Source organism: Grus americana, chromosome 7 (genome assembly GCF_028858705.1).
Source record: "Grus americana isolate bGruAme1 chromosome 7, bGruAme1.mat, whole genome shotgun sequence".
Taxonomy (NCBI): Eukaryota; Metazoa; Chordata; class Aves; order Gruiformes; family Gruidae; genus Grus; species Grus americana.
The window spans coordinates 35695255-35711913 of NC_072858.1; positions in this window are offsets into that span (position 1 = coordinate 35695255).

Sequence of the window (16659 nt, forward strand, 5' to 3'; positions counted from 1 at the left end):
ATTTTAAAGGGCCTAACAACAGCTGAGAATAGAAAGAAATAGAAGAACATCCGAGTAAAATGAGTTATTGCACTCTAACTGAACTCATTTTTGTACGTTGAACAAACCACAAGTTTGGGGTTTTTTACCTGCCCCAAGCCTTTCTACATAAGTCTATCTTAATTTTTTTTCTGGATCTGAAATTTCATGAGGAATTATACTTAATTTAAGTCAGAAAAAAACCACATTAATTCAACATTACTGTTGTACATTGCAGTAACTTCAGTGGGGAAACCTGAAAGTCAAGGCTGAATGCACACAGTCATATATGCTCTTAATGTAAGCATATGTGCTCTTACATACATTATCATTGAACAGGTAGTTACGTGACTGCTTCTTGTTCCTGAAATGTAATATATTATTTCTTCAACCTGTAAGCGTTGTCCCACAATTTTGTCTCCTAAAAGTAGTCCTTGCACATGTAACTAGTCTTATCAGAGACAATGGGAAAAGGATGTGAATAAGGTTTGTTAGATTTGGTCATTAAGCAAGAATGGTTAATGTTCTGCAATAGGGAGAGCAATGCAACAGATTTTCCTGATGTTAGTGAATGTTTGGGAACCATTTCCAAGAGAAAAATAATGAATTTGTGTAGAAGAGACTATGATGACTAGTAGCCTTTCCTAATACGAACTAAGTCATCTTGTGTCAAAGGCTTTTTGTCCTCTTTTCTGGTTTGCTAGGTTACGCTTTGCTTGCTTCTTTTCAGACTAATTTAATGTCTACTAATTTACTCTCTTCAATTCAGTACAGACTCATTTATCCTTTTTCCTTTGGCCTAGCAACTTCAGAAGCTAATCACTCCTTGTAGGATTATATTCTGCAGGTCATTGGCCTGAGAATGACATAAATTAGGTTTTCTCTTACCATCAGGATGCTCATGTAGAAGCCTACCTTTTCTCTACAGCTTAGCTAAAACATCTTCCAGTTTTTTCATGAAAACTAGATGGCTGCCAAGATCTCACATTGCTGTACCAACTGGGAGACAGTTGACCAGTTACCGATGGAGTGTTAAGATTCAACGAAAAGGATTAAACCAAGTCAGGCTAGCCCAGCATGCTCTCTCCAGGGGTATTAACCATGAAGAGATCTTGAGAAACAGCTTCATTAAAAAGTATTTATAGTTGGATTAGAACCAAACATTGTTTTGTAACATTCCAAAAATGAAAAGACTGTTTTCTTCTGATCTAGATAGATGAAATGTTATGAGAACAGTTAGTATGACAAGATTATAAATGCTTAATGTGTTGGAAATGCTGTAAAATTGTCCAACCTTATATATAATCTAATTTGAATAAGACCAATTTTGGGAATTCCATTCTACAAGCACTATTTTGTTGTGTTTGTCCCCAAACTCTAATATTCTATATGTGTGGTAAACATTAAACATCAACACATCTCTAATGTTAAACTAGTTTGTGAAGGTTACAAAGCTTCTTTGATACAAAAGGCAGTGAGATTTTTAAAGTGCATTTAAAATAGAATGCTGTGTCCGGGTCAAATTAACATCTTTGGAAAGCTAACTATTAGACAAATGAAAAGAACTTTAGAAAAGTAAACAAAAGCTTCTGCAAGTGAGAGATCTAAATTTGCATTTTTAAAGTTTTCCTAACATTTAAAAATTGCTACTCAGTTTAGGAAGAATTGATTTGTGGAAAAAACCCCACCCAACCTAATTATGATTCATTGTCATGAAATGGTGCATGGTTTTTTGTTTAAGTGTATACTCAGCAAGGAAGTAAAAGTGAAGATAGTAATAAATTTTCATATTTTAGCCCATATTTTTTGTGTGATTGGTTGGGGAGGCTGCTTAACATTCTTGAATACCAGGAATAAATTCTTTCAGACAATGTACAGTAGGAATAAAGAGCAGCCTCTTAACTTTTGATCCATATGTGTATTAATTCACCATAGAATATGGCTCTACAAGAATATTGCTATAGGGTACTACTTATTACAGTGAATTGAGATATTTTTAGTCCAACTGTTTTAGGTAGCCCAGGCTGCAGTTTTATAGATTCTTGTCCTGAAACCAACAGCTAGCTGTTTAGCACTTTATATGCTTCACTTTGTTAAAAGAGGAAAATACAGTGTGTTGGGTTTGCATGGCAAGGTTTTGGTAGCAGGCAGGGTCTACAGGGGTGGCTTCTGTGAGAAGCTGCTAGAAGCTTCCCCTGTGTCTGACAGAGCCAATGCCAGCTGGCTCCAAGACAGACACGCCGCTGGCCAAGGCCAAGCCAATCAGCGCCTCTGTGATAACATATTTAAGAAGGGAAAAAAACCCAGTTAGAGGGAGCTTTTGCAGCTGGAGAGAGGAGTGAGAAGATGTAAGAAACTCTGCAGACACCAAGGTCAGTGCAGAAGGAGGGGGAGGAAGTGCTCCAGGTGCCGGAGCACAGATCCCCCTGCAGCCTGTGGTGAAGGCCATGGTGAAGCAGGCTGTCCCCCTGCAGTCTATGGAGGAAGGATGAGGGGGTGTAGAGATTCCACCTGCAGCCCGTGGAGGACCCCATGCCAGAGCAGGTGGAGGCACTTGAAGGAGGCTGTGACCCGTGGGAAGCTTCATTTTCTCCCATCTCTAACAGATGGCCCTTTTGCTCACTGATCTCCCTTTATCCTTTTGACTGCATCCTGAAACATGCAGGAATGGGGGAGTGAGCCTGGATATTCCGTGACTTCTGTTTGGCAGGTATGACTTTGTTGCTTCACCACCTTTTGTAACTTCAGTGTGTAAATGCAGCAGTACCAGATAGCAAAATTCGTAAAGAACTGGCAAACGAGGTTTCAGAATTGTTGGCAGTCATCTTTTGGGGACTCATTGAGAACAACAGGAGGTAAAGAAGAATGGAAGAGGGCACAGGTCCAACAGACCAATTTGATGCTCTGTTGCATGCATGCATAACTGCAGTCACAACTGTGTACAGATCTTAAAAAAATAAAAATAACATGATAAATAGGACTTTCACATTTTTCAAGGTGGAAAAAAAGAGACCTGATAAATTACTGATAAACTGAATATAAAAAATATATTTGAGGAAGTGCTATGTAGCATTTACATCCCTTGGTGTTTGAGTATACACTGTGTGTGATATAACTCACTTGAAGTCTGCTTACCTGAATGTCTTCGTGAAACATTCAGTGAAAATAGGAAATCTAATAGATTCAGAGAGTTACATGACTTCCATTGAGGTACTGAGGCAATTTGTGCATTGGTTAAAAAATTTGGCAAGAAGGTTGTCATGAGAAAATAAAATTAAGGAAAGAATGATAATTGCACCTATCATATTTGCTGACAAAAATTAATCTAGGAGGGCTTGCTAACATTTGCGAACGTGGACATAAAAGGCTGTAGGAAGTAGAGCAGTTAAGAGAGGCAGATGCTAACAGAGTAAAATGTAATCAAAATGAATGCAAAGAGGTTCTCAGTGTAAAAAAACAACAATGAAAAACATAAAATGTGGGAATGCTGACTTAAACACTATTAGAGAAACAGGATCTTGGGAGTGCTAAATTGAACATAAGCATACAGTATGGTGCTGCTACAAAAGTGCAAATATAGGGATATAGCAGAAAGGGGACTTTTATTTTCTCTTTCTTTGGACTGAGAACGAATAATAGTTTTCTTAGAGAACGTTCTCTGACTGAAGCAGTATCACCAGAATTGTTATGGAGACTGTTGTGCTAGGTTACTGTGTCAAACCAACCCTTACCAGTTCCATTAAATGTTAGCAGCATTCACTCCTCTTCAGAACTGACTTTTCAAAAGGATTTCATTTGTAATCACCACTCTGAATTTTTAGCCAAAATACTAGCCTTATTACAATACTTCCCTATGTTTGGCGTTAGAGAAATTGTCCCTTATAGCTTTTGTTTCTGTCTTTGTCCTGCTTGCAGAATATTTGATTTATACTACTGCTCTTCTTCAGCCTAGCAATGAGAATTGCTACTGCGGTGTTTGTTCTGTGTAACCTGTTTATTATTCCATCTCTTCATTGAGTTTTCAACCTCCTCCTCTTTAAGAGCATCCAAGAACAAGTATTTCTTGACAGCTGTTTTTCCAATTTTTCCCTGGGCTGCTACCATCTTCATCTGACTTTTTGCACATAGTCTAAGCTGCTGAGAACTAAATATGCTACAAGGAACAGAGATGAGAACTTTTTTTAAGACAAAGGTTTTTGTGGTCTCCTTAGGTTAATCATCAACTTTTCAATTACCACTAAGTTAAAATGAGGGCTATGTAAATTGGAATCCAAAGGAGAAAGAAGTTGCAACGTTGAATGTCTCTGCTTCTATTACAGTGCTTTCTACTTCCAGCAACTTTCATCTGACTCATGCTTTCTGAATGGTCTCTTGCAGAGATCTTTCAGTGAGTTCTTTGCTTAATTTGCTTTTTAGCATTCTGTTGATTTATTCCTCTATTGCCATTTGAGTCTTACTTTACATGGCTTTTGACAGATGCTTCTGTTTTTAACTTGCTGGAAGCTATGGTTGTTAGTTTCATGTTGTACATTTCTCTGGTATTTCATATTCTGGATTGCACATTCATATTATTCCTTTTTGGTCTACTACTGCGAAGACACACATAATTTTAGCTTCAGTGTTATTAACTAGATGCATAAAACTCTTCTCACACAGAAACAATTCCTCTATTTGAAGTAGTGGCTGTTTTTCCTGTAAAGTTGTCTGAATGATGTCTTCAGATTCCAGACTGAATACCACGTATTTCATTGAACACTCTTCATACAACTCTTAACACAGGTAACATACGACTTTTATGATAGACTAATGTTGTTGTTGTTCAAAAGAAACAACATTATTGTTTTTCTGTCAGTGCCTTTCTAATTATTTTTAAAATGATAGCTGTATGCAGTGCCATATACAATTTGACTTTAATGTTATCTAGGCTATAGTAAGGGAAGATTTGTTTAGTTACCTGAAAAAAGAGTTTGGAAGTTCTCAGTTCTTCTGAAGTAATGAAAACCAGGTAGGGTTATTTTTTCTCTTCAAATCCCCTCAGACCTATGTAAGCTCCTAGGATAACAGCTGATGTTAGATAAAACTACTGCAAAAAAAGGACAGATAAATCGGATAATAGCTTACTGATAATAGCTGTTGGTGATGGAAATTAAGAAAGCTTTTTCAGAATGCTGGACTCACATGCAAGAGGATCAAGGAGTGTCTCAGTGGCAACAGGTAGTTCTTGAACAGCTGACAAAGACAGCAATACTCCTGCCACATCACAATTCAGATCAAATATATTTTCTGGGAATTGTGCAAGCAAATTTCCTGCTGTGGTGTATCTAGTTCTTGATGCTTGAGTTGAGCAAAGGAAAATGGACAAGAGAGACACTGATAGGTTTGCCAGAGGGATGGGACAAGATTTCTACTCATGTAACAATTTAATTTCTTTTTTTCTGTAACAAAGTTATGAGGACCTTATCTAACTGGTCTTTGCAAATCATGTAGATGAGGTGTGTTACGAGAACGATTAATTTTGTTGTATAATCATGCTTGCCATATGGAAATGTAGCTGTAAAAAGGTTGTGATGGACAAGGGGACCCTTTCCTTATGGCCTTGGCCATATGAGTTACGGGTGGAGCTGCCTCTTCGTTAAACTGTAATTCAGATACTTTTAACATTAAATCATCAAGAAATAACAAAATATCAAGAAAGATATGATTTGGAAGCCAAAAATAAAGAAAAATCACATTTACAATAGAGGGATTACCTTAGTTTATAACAGCAGCGATATTTTGATCTTTTCATTTAATGATGACTCAACAGGGAAAAGTCTGTAATCAGACAGAGATAACACCAGACAAAATGGTAGACACTTAGGCATGAAATTCATTGCATGCAGTGGTGGACCTGCCAGTGACCTTCAGAGGAAGTCAAATCCACACTTCTTTAGTGAAACCCTACGAATAGATGTTACAGTAATGGTAATAGAATATTTAAAAGGACCTTGCTTATGCTTTTTTTTTGGTGCTGATGTGGTCTATGACATTGGAGAATTTACTTCATATACTTCTTTTTAACCTTCACTTCAGGTTTAGATTGTAAAGTGCTTGGGGCAGGGCTGTCTCCTACTGTGTGTGCCTACAGGATCTTTAAAATGAAGCTTTGTTCACATATAAGGCCACGAGGTACCAGCTCACATTGGTAAAGCATGCAGGTACACTGGATAGAAATCAATGGTGTTGGTGCCCTTCTTTAGTGAATCATGATTGCCTCTTGCTCTCAGCAGTTGAAGAGCAGGATACCACCTCACTTCCAAGGACATTTTACAAAAATTCCTAAATTAACTGGATTTCATTATTTGTAGTTTTCTTATTCAGTTCATTATTCTTTAAATGTGTATTTCTATACTTGCATATCTTAGCAAAAAATCAATTTGTCTAGAAAAATCAATGTAAGATCATCCTGGCAATTAACAGTTATTTATAGCATAAATTCCACCTATAATACGCTTTTACTGGATTATACTTAAAAATCATTTACTTGATAACTAATGCAAAAATGTATGTATACCTTGCAGTCTGCCTTCTTTTGTTAGTTTATTTTTTTTTTAATCTATTTCTTTCTCTTCTCCAAGGCTGCAAAAGTCTTAGAGAGAAGAAAAATATACATAATATGTAATCATTCTGTTGAGGGCTGTAATCTTATAAATTGCTATTCCACGTTATATTAAAAGAATATTATGAGACTGGTATCTTCATTAAAACTGAATCCTGAAGAAGGAAGCTTCAGTGCTTGTTTAAGCATTGTCAAAAAGGGCTAATGGAAGATAACAGTGGTAGTTGATGGCATAATAAATAATCGTATAATAAGTAATCACACTAAAAGATAAGACCTGGACCAAATTTGAAGAGGTTGATTTGGTGTAGCAGTGTTTTTGAACTTAAGCTAGTAGAAAGAATGTAAGATTTAGGCCACAAATCAGAACTATAAAAAAAAAAATCAAGATTTCAACCATAATTTAAGTGGACCATAGAATGATCCAGTTCTTAGCAACAAATACTCAGCTGTAGTAGGAGATAACTTAAAAAATTTAATTTATCTGCTAGCCCTTTGATGACTTTGATTATTCTAACTGAAAATGCATTTCGGAATGTGGTTTTGTGGTGTTGATTTGCATTTTTTAAAGTTTACAATTTGCAAGTTATCCTGAAAATTTAAAGTTTGTGTGGAGACATAGTTTCTTATATTAGATCAACAAATACAGCTGAGAAAAATGAGGCATGCTTTCAGGAACACAAGGCTGCCTTTGAATCTGAAGAACCTGTATGTTACATTTAAGACGTTGTTACCCTAGTTCACATTTTGATAAGTATAGCGAAACATTTCTTTGAGTGCAGGAACTTATTAATGAGAACAAGCAAATTAAAAATGCTTGCCCAAAGAGCTCACAATTGTCTCATGTTTTCTTAATATTAAATTGATGTAATCTAGCAAGATTGGCACTAGCAAGAGCTTTCCAGCTCATTGCACTATCCTCCCCCTGCATCCAGAACAATTTCCTCTGTTTCTTTGAGCTATTCCTTTTCACTTTCTATTCTGTGTAACTGTATTTTCCATTCTCTGTCGTTTATCATAGAATCATAGACTGGTTTGGGTTAGAGGGGACCTTAAAGATCATCTAATTCCAACCCCCCGACATGGGCAGGGACATTCTCCACTAGACCACGTTGCCCAAAGCCCCATCCAACCTGGCCTTGAACACTTGCAGGGAGGGGGCATCCACAGCTTCTCTGGGCAACCCGATCCAGTGCCTCACCGCCCTCACGATGGAGAATTTCTTCCTAAAGTCTAATCTAAATCTACCCTCTTTCAGCTTAGGGCCATTACCCCTTGCCCTATCACTCCATGCCCTTGTAAACAATGCCTCTCCAGCTTTCTTGTAGGCCCTCTTTAGGTACTGAAAGACTATTAGAAGGTCTCCCTGGAGCCTTTTCTTCTCCAGGATGACCAATCGCAACCCTCTCAGCCTGTCTTCACAGGAGAGGTGCTCCAGCCCTCTGATCATCTTCATGGCCCTCCTCTGGACTCGCTCAAACAGCTCCATGTCCTTCTTATGCTGGGGGTCCCAGAGCTGGTACTCCAGGAGTAGAGGGGGAGAATCACGTCCCTCAACCTGCTGGTCACGCTGTCTTTGATGCAGCCCAGGATACAGTTGGCTTTCTGGGCTGCAAGTGCACATTGTCAGCTCATGTTCAGCTTTTCATCAACCAACACCCCCAAGTTGTCCTCCTCAGAGCTGCTCTCAATCCATTCTCTGCCCAGCCTGTTGTTGTTCTTGGGATTGCCCTGACCTATTTGCGGGGCCTTGCACTTTGCCCTGTTGAACTTCGTGCAGTTTGCACAGGCCCACCTCTCAAGCCTGTCAAGGTCCCTCTGGATGGCATCCCTTCCCTCCAGTGTGTCAACCGCACCACACATCTTGGTGGTGTCGGCAAACTGGCTGAGGGTGCACTCAGTTTATGCTGATCTGCTCTCTAATTGCCATCTTGCTCAGAAGCACTGTCTTCTGAAGTCTGTCCTTTGATCCATATGAAGTGTAAGATCTCACGAAATAGCTATCTGACTCTATTCTACCTTTTCTCTTCTAGATCTTTCAGTGTGTTTTCTCTCAACAAGACTTAATTTTTTTCTCTTTGATCTCTTCTGGGTTTGTTTTTATTCTCTCTGCTCTAAACAAACTGCCCTAAATTGCCCTAAAGGCAATTTTTCCTTCCTACTCTGCATGATAAATTTCCTGGCTTTGCACCCCATTCTTTTTTGCTTTTTTACAGGTATTGCCCTGTTATCTTTCCAGCAATATATTTTGTTCTGTGCCCAGGTTTAATATATTTGAAATTGTGTGTTATGGTATTTTTGAAAATAGCATGGTCCAAACCAATCTGGAAGGCATTCTTCTCAGCTGTCTACTCTTCCTCCTTATATGCCATGTGTTTTCTCTGTTTCTAGGCTTATTTCTGTCATTGGGGAGGGGACACAACAAAAAGCCCTTTTTCTTTTACTGTCCCACTGTGGTCTTATCTGTGGCATAATAGCTTAACATTAACCCTGTGAAAGTTACAGTCCAAGTTTCAGATAGTTGATTATAATTTCCTTACCATTAGCAAGAGAAATGGACATGTGTGTTGGATAATTCAGTACATCTTCAAATGCATACAGATAGTTCAAGCAGGAGAGGTGAATCTCTTCCTGCAGATGTCTGTGATTGTTTACTACAGAGGGATTCTAGCACCCTGTGTCTACTTGTTGTCAACTAGGCATCTACGTTAGTTACCAGAAATGAATTGTCCTCATAATTTGCAGCCTGTGTATGTGCAGCATAACTTCCACCAGAAGCTGTAAGAGAAGGTGAAATGAAGGTCATCAGTATTTGGACATGGGTAAATTTTCTTTCCTGTGTCCCTTCGTGGAGAAGGGATGACTCTTAACTACGAACATGATCATGATTTATTCTCCAAAACGGTAAACTAGTCTCACTTGCCCTACTGGAATCCATCTAAAACTGATTCCCCGTTTCTTTGCCTGTTTTAAATTTGAGCAAAGTTTCTCAAGAGGCATAAGACTTGCAAAATAAAGAGCTCAGTTCTCTCAAAGAAAGAGTCATGAACCAAACACCAAATTTAAGCAGGAATCCATCTTCATGTGAACAGCAAATGTCTCTTAATTTATCATCATCTTTTTTTTTTTTTAAGGGAGGAGGAAAGCGAAATGAAGGGCGGTATAGGACATAATGCTAGTAAGTGAAGGACACTTCATATTGAAGAAGAATGCCTTTTCAAGTTAAATGCACAGAAATAACCTTTTGTGGGCCATTTATACCACGGGTGACCAGCAAAGTACTTGAACTTTTGTAAGGTAAGGCCTTCTGTAATTGCCAATACTATGGAATTTGTATTTTTTTATAATAAGTATTACCATAAATGTCATGAATCATTTATTTATAGTTAGAAAATAACAGAAAAAGGGCAATCTCCTTTCTGCTTAGAAAAACACGAAAAATTAACAAACCACAGCGTAAGAGCTCTTAGTTGCCATGAAATTCCTAGATTCTGAAAGAATTGTGATTTTCTCACCTTGAGCTTGCAGAGTTTATATCAGGTAGAAGTGTTGAATGAAGGTTAGTCTTGTGAAATGGAGAAGGGGGATGGGAATTAAATGAGTAGATTGCTGCTTAATGCATTCTGGTGTTTGCTTGTAAAACATCATTATAGGTTTTTTTACAAGAAGCTGCTTTCACATCAAGTGCAGAGATGATGCAGTAGTTGTATAGGCCTGCAAGACACATTACTTGACAGAATAATGGAGGTTGTCAAGGGAGAATGCAGCACTGTGACACTCTCTTGCTGGATTTTCTTTTGAACAGTCCTTTCCTGTATCCAAATACATCATTGCAGGGACCCAAAGTAGGCCTGGACAAGTTGTCAAGTATGTTTTATGGGAATATTGCATTTATTTCAGAACCTGCAAATGTAGTGAAATGGAATTTTTGTTGGGAAATTATTGGTTTTCTAGTTGTCCTTTCAGTCTCTATTTCTGTGAATGCTCACCAACAGCAGGTTTTATTTGTTTAGGGCTAAACTCAGTGGTGCTTGAGCAGTGTGTCTTGAGTTCGACCATCAGTGAACTGATTGGGAGAAGGAGGAGGGTTTGAAGTCAGATTTTTACCTGTGCACTGAATGAGATGATGTTTTTTGTGGAACGGAATTTGTGTATATGATATATCCTTGTTTCATGTTAATCACCATCTGGTCTCCATGTAGAATACATGTATGTTTACACACACAAAGCTTTTTAAATTCATTACGCAATGCTGAGTTACTGTTGAAACCATCTGGCCAGAGGCATGCCATTTAGCAGTTGGATTGATAAAGATGGTCAGGTTCAAAGCAAGTCGGGACTGAACATGTTGAAACATACTGTGTGAATAGCAAACAATGTGTTAAGACCATTGAGAGCAGACCAGAAGCTTTACCACTAGATATCAGTCTTTCTCTCCATCAACTGGGAAGGAACAAAGTAAAATTTAGCCAACAGAATAAAAGAAAATCTTCCAGATTTCTAGTAAAACCATCCCACATGGATTATTTATTATTTTGACTTAATTTTCCTGACATAACCAGGGCCTCAAAAGCTCATACTACTCTGCAGAATTGCAACAGTTAAATAGACATATCTGAATAATGAGTTTTTAAATTTATATATTAAATATATACCTAATAGTAACTGGAAGAAATAATACCATATTCTCATTTTAGTGTCAAAATTTTCCAATGCTTTTACTAGCAGCTAAATTCATGAACAACCTGTAGAGTGGTATGAGTTCACTGGAAACTTCAGAAATCAGTGCAGTATATTAACAAACACTTGTAAATGTAGGTCTGTTTATAGGGAAGTTTTGTACATGACATAAGACTAAATATAATAAAAAATTGTATATCATTGTTCTATTTAGAATACTAAATAAAGTAGAATTTGCACTTAGCAATATGTTGGTATCTCTTAATAGATTTTTAAAAAGACCATAAAAAATAATGTATTATATAGGTTTATCAATGTGTATTTGTTATGTAAACTCATTGTTCCTGTCCCTCAAATGTAGGCCTTTATATAATATTTACATATTTAGTTATTTACATAACATGCTGTATGCTTTCTTTCAGGAGATAGATCCTCTGAAAATTTTCATTTTAGGAGGTTACAAATTTCTTGTCAAAGCGATGCAGTTTGAGGCAAATCATAGAAGCAGACTGTTATTCAGGGGGTGTTGTGGGATTACCAAAACCTGGTTTAGTGGTATAAGTATCACAGGGATTTTCAGACTTAAGCAAAATAGTCTAATGAACTATTCTGACACATAGGTTTCTCTTAATGTTTCTTAATGACAAAAAGCACCTCTTCTTTTAGACATCATGTATTATAACCTGCATGATTTGAAGAGTGTGATATCAAATAAGGTTTTATTTTTTGAAGTTGCCAAGATACCAAATAATCAGCATAGAGTTTATTACATCAAAAGCAATTAGCTGTCATCTACAGAGATGCAGTACCTTGTCATTAACATTGATGCGATAACACATGCATGCTCTGGGAGTGTTTAAATCAAAGAATAAAAGCAGTCTTTTGTTTTCATTAACTATAATTAATACTTGCTTTTTTTTGTTGTTGTGTAACTTAGTCATGGAGCTGTTAGTAAAAGATGCTGTCAAAAACTTCCACGCTTTTAAATATTTTTGGGAAAATGCAGTCATCGGAACTACATGCTAGCTATGATATTGGAACTACAACAAATAACTACAATAAAACATTACTGTAGTGTTTTTACTGCTGGTGGTGTGCAATGCTGTGACTCAAACAGGACCGTGAGACAGTTGAGCAGTGCAGATGCTATGGGGGCGTCAGGTACACCAAAAAGGCTGAACTGAACTGAACAGAGGGTGCAGGGAAGCCCCATTCTGCCTCTAGTCCTGGTTTAGCACTAGACAAATACAACTATCAGTCCGACTTACTGTAGAAATAAAGCTTTAGAAAGAATTGCATAGCAATTTGCACCTGCAAATTGAAGTGGGATTTTGTATCCTCTTTATCTAGGAGACATTTGACATCATTTTAATATGCTACTTGCTTGAACTTAATAGATTATGGCCAGACCTTTTAAAGTCATATGAAAGGAGGGGGAGAGCTACGACCAAATGCTTTCCTGTGGCAAAGGTCAGACGCAATGTTAATTTATCCTGTGAAGATACTGACGTGCTGTAATGTAAGCTCTGTGAATATCCTGGTAATTTCCATGCAACTACCAGCATGGCTTATAATTGAGAGCTTATGTATGTTCTTAGTGTTGAGCTTGATGTGCAACTGGGTTAGTGGTTCTAGCTACCTTGGAGACTGAGAGTGTAAAACTTTGGAAGTTTTACTGAAAATTTATGTCAAATGTAAGAAAAAATACTATGAAACACCTATATATCAAGGTGCTTCTGAGTGATGCATGCATGTTGGAACTTTTTTTGCAAACTGTGTTGAGTGATCAGTTCCAAAGCCGTTATTGGATTTAGACTTTTGTTAAAGAAACAAAACCCTGCAATACAGATCTGTTGGGAACAGCACTAGAGACAAACTGCAATGGGCAGCTGAATACTTTTGACTGAACTAAATAGTGTAATAAGCAGTTTTGACACAGGGTCCCTTTCTTACTTGCTTTCTAGTTATGTTTGTGTCGGACTTCTGTTCACTCTAGTTGGCTATTATGCCTTGCACGTATTTTGGAACTGCATGCTGGCAAGTCTAAGTGTATATATGGGATCATAGGATACCTCAGGTTGGAAAGGACCTCAAGAGGGCTCCTGTCTAACCTCCTGCTCAAAGCACTGTCAGCTGTGAGGTCAGACCAGGTTGCTCAGGGCAATATCCAGTCGTGTCTTGGAAACCATCCAGAAGGGAGGTTGCACAACCTCTCTGGGCAACCTGATCCACTGCTTGGCTGTCCTCCTGGGGATAAATGTTTTCCTTGTAGCCAGGCTGAACCTCTCTTGTTCCAGCTTAGTCCTGTCGTCTCTCACCCTCCTACCATGTGCCACTGTGCAGAGCCTGGCTGCATCTTCTTGATGACCTTGTATTGGAGGGGCTGCTGTTAGGTGCCCCTGAAGCCACCTCTTCTCCAGGTGGAACAAGCCCACTTCCCTCAGAGTCTCCTCACAGGGCAAATGCTCCATGACTTGATGCCCCTCTGATGAACTACTGAACTTGCTTCAGTTGATCAAGCCTTTCCTGTATTGGGGGGGGGGGGGGGGGGCAAAACTGGACACATTGTCTAGATGTGAGCCAAGTCCAAGGGAATAATCACTTTCCTCATTGTGCTGGCTCTGCCATGGTTCATGTTGTCCAGGATACTCTTGGCCTTCTTTGCTACCAGGGCATGCTGCAGGCTCATTCCCAGCTTCCCATCTGCTAGGACCCCCGGGTTCTTTTCTTAGCAACCCATCTCCATTGAACAGATATGTGGGGTTTAGTTCTGCTCCTGTTGAATTCAGTATCAAAATACACATTGATTTTATTGTATAGGATCATGTGCTTGTATATTGTTGACAAGAGTAGCTGATTTATATTTGTTGATCACAGTATATTTTGATACATATCTATTAAATTTCCTCTTCTGAGTGTATGCAAGATGGTATATTATTATATGCCACATTTGCATATTTTACATGGGTTTTATGTTTTTTCATTCAATGGGGTGGACCTGCTTAAATGGATGAATCAAGGTTGTGTACTAGAAGGTGTTTGCTATACTCTAAGCCCTCTTTGTTGCAGATATTGTAAGTTTTATGGTAGATCAAAGAGAAGAGGAAAGGAGAAGGATCTCAGAGGTTGATTTGAGATGTTGCCCTACTCAACTGGTATTTGGTTTTGTCCGTTCAACAGAGCATCTGCTTTCTGCAAATTATGTCGCTTGGACCTTATTCTCACCAATAAAGGAGGGCCTGGTAGGGGACGTCAAGCTCAAGGGCAGCCTTGGCTGCAGTGACCATGAAATGGTGGATTTCAGGATCCTCAGGGCAGCGAGGAGGGCGTGCAGCAAGCTCAACACCCTGGACTTCAGGAGAGCAGACTTTGGCCTCTTCAGGGATCTGCTTGGTAGAATACCATGGGACAAAGCCCTGGAAGGAAGAGGGGCCCAAGACAGCTGGCTAATATTCAAGGGTCACCTCCTTCAAGCTCAGGAGCGATGCATCCCAACAAAGAGGAAGTCAAGCAAAACCACCAAGAGGCCCCTGTGGATGAACAAGGAGCTCCTGGGCAAAGTCAAACAAAAAAAAAGGAAGCCTACAGAGGGTGGAAGCAAGGGCAGGTAGCCTGGGAAGAATACAGAGAAACTGTCCGAGCAGCCAGGGATCAGGTTAGGAAAGCCAAAGCCCTGATAGCAATTAGTCTGGCCAGGGATGTCAAGGACAACAAGAAAAGCTTCTGTAGGTATGTTAGTGAGAAAAGGAGGACGAGGGAAAATGTGGGTCCCCTCCGGAATGAAACGGGTGCCCTGGTTACCCAGGATATGGAGAAGGCTGAGGTACTCAATGACTTCTTTGCCTCAGTCTTCACTGGCAAATGCTTGAGCCACACTGCCCAGGTCGCAGAAGGCAGGGACTGGGAGACTGCAGAACCGCCTGCTGTAGGAGAAGATCAGGTTCGAGAATATCTAAGGATCCTGAAGGTGCACAAGTCCATGGGACCTGATGAGTTGCATCCGCGGGTCTTGAGGGAACTGGCGGATGAAGTGGCCAGGCCACTCGCCATCATATTTGAGAAGTCCTGGCAGTCCGGCGAAGTTCCCGCCGACTGGAAGAGGGGGAACGTAACCCCCATTTTTAAGAAGGGTAAAAAGGAAGACCCAGGGAACTACAGGCCGGTCAGTCTCACCTCCGTGCCTGGCAAGATTATGGAGCAGACCCTCCTGGAGACGATGCTCAGGCACATGGAAGATAAGGAGGTGACTGGTGACAGCCAACACGGCTTCACTAAGGGCAAATCGTGCCTGACAAACTTGGTGGCCTTTTATGATGGGGTTACAGCGTCGGTGGATAAAGGAAGGGCAGCTGATGTCATCTACCTGGATTTGTGCAAGGCATTTGACACTGTCCCGCACGACATCCTTGTCTCTAAATTGGAGAGACATGGATTCGATGGATGGACCACTGGGTGGATAAGGAATTGGCTGGATGTTCGCACTCCAAGAGTTGCGGTCAACGGCTCAATGTCCGAGTGGAGAACGGTGACGAGTGGCGTCCCTCAGGGGTCGGTACTGGGACCAGCACTGTTCAACATCTTTGTCAGCGACATGGACAGTGGGATTGAGTGCAGCAACCTCAGCAAGTTTGCCGATGACACCAAGCTGTGTGGTGGGGTCGACATGCTGGAGGGAAGGGATGCCATCCAGAGGGACCTCGACAGGGCGGAGAGGTGGGCCCGTGTGAAGGGCATGAAGTTGAACAAGGCCAAGTGCAAGGTCCTGCACGTGGGTCGGCGCAATCCCAAGCACAACTATAGGCTGGGCGAGGAATGGATTGAAAGCAGCCCCGAGGAGACATGGAGCTGTTGGAGAGAGTCCAGAGGAGGGCCACGAAGCTGATCAGAGGGCTGGAGCACCTCTCCTATGAGGACAGGCTGAGAGAGTTGGGATTGTTCAGCCTGGAGAAAAGGCGGCTCCGGGGAGATCTAACTGCAGCTTACCAGTACCTGAAGGGGGCCTACAGGAAAGATGGTGAGGGACCGTTTATCAGGGAGTGTAGTGACAGGACAAGGGGTAATGGATTTAAGCTGAAGGAGGGTCGATTTAGATTAGATGTTAGAAAGAAATTCTTTACTGTTAGAGTGGTGAGGTACTGGCACAGGTTGCCCAGAGAGGTCGTGGATGCCCCATCCCTGGAAGTGTTCAAGGCCAGGTTGGATGGGGCTTTGGGCAACGTGGTCTAGTGGAGGGTGTCCCTGCCTGCGGCAGGGGGGTTGGAACTACATGATCTTTAAGGTCCCTTCCAACCCAAACCATTCTATGATTCTATGACTAGACATAGGAGGGATTACTAATGGCTTGTACTTTAGTTTTGTTCACC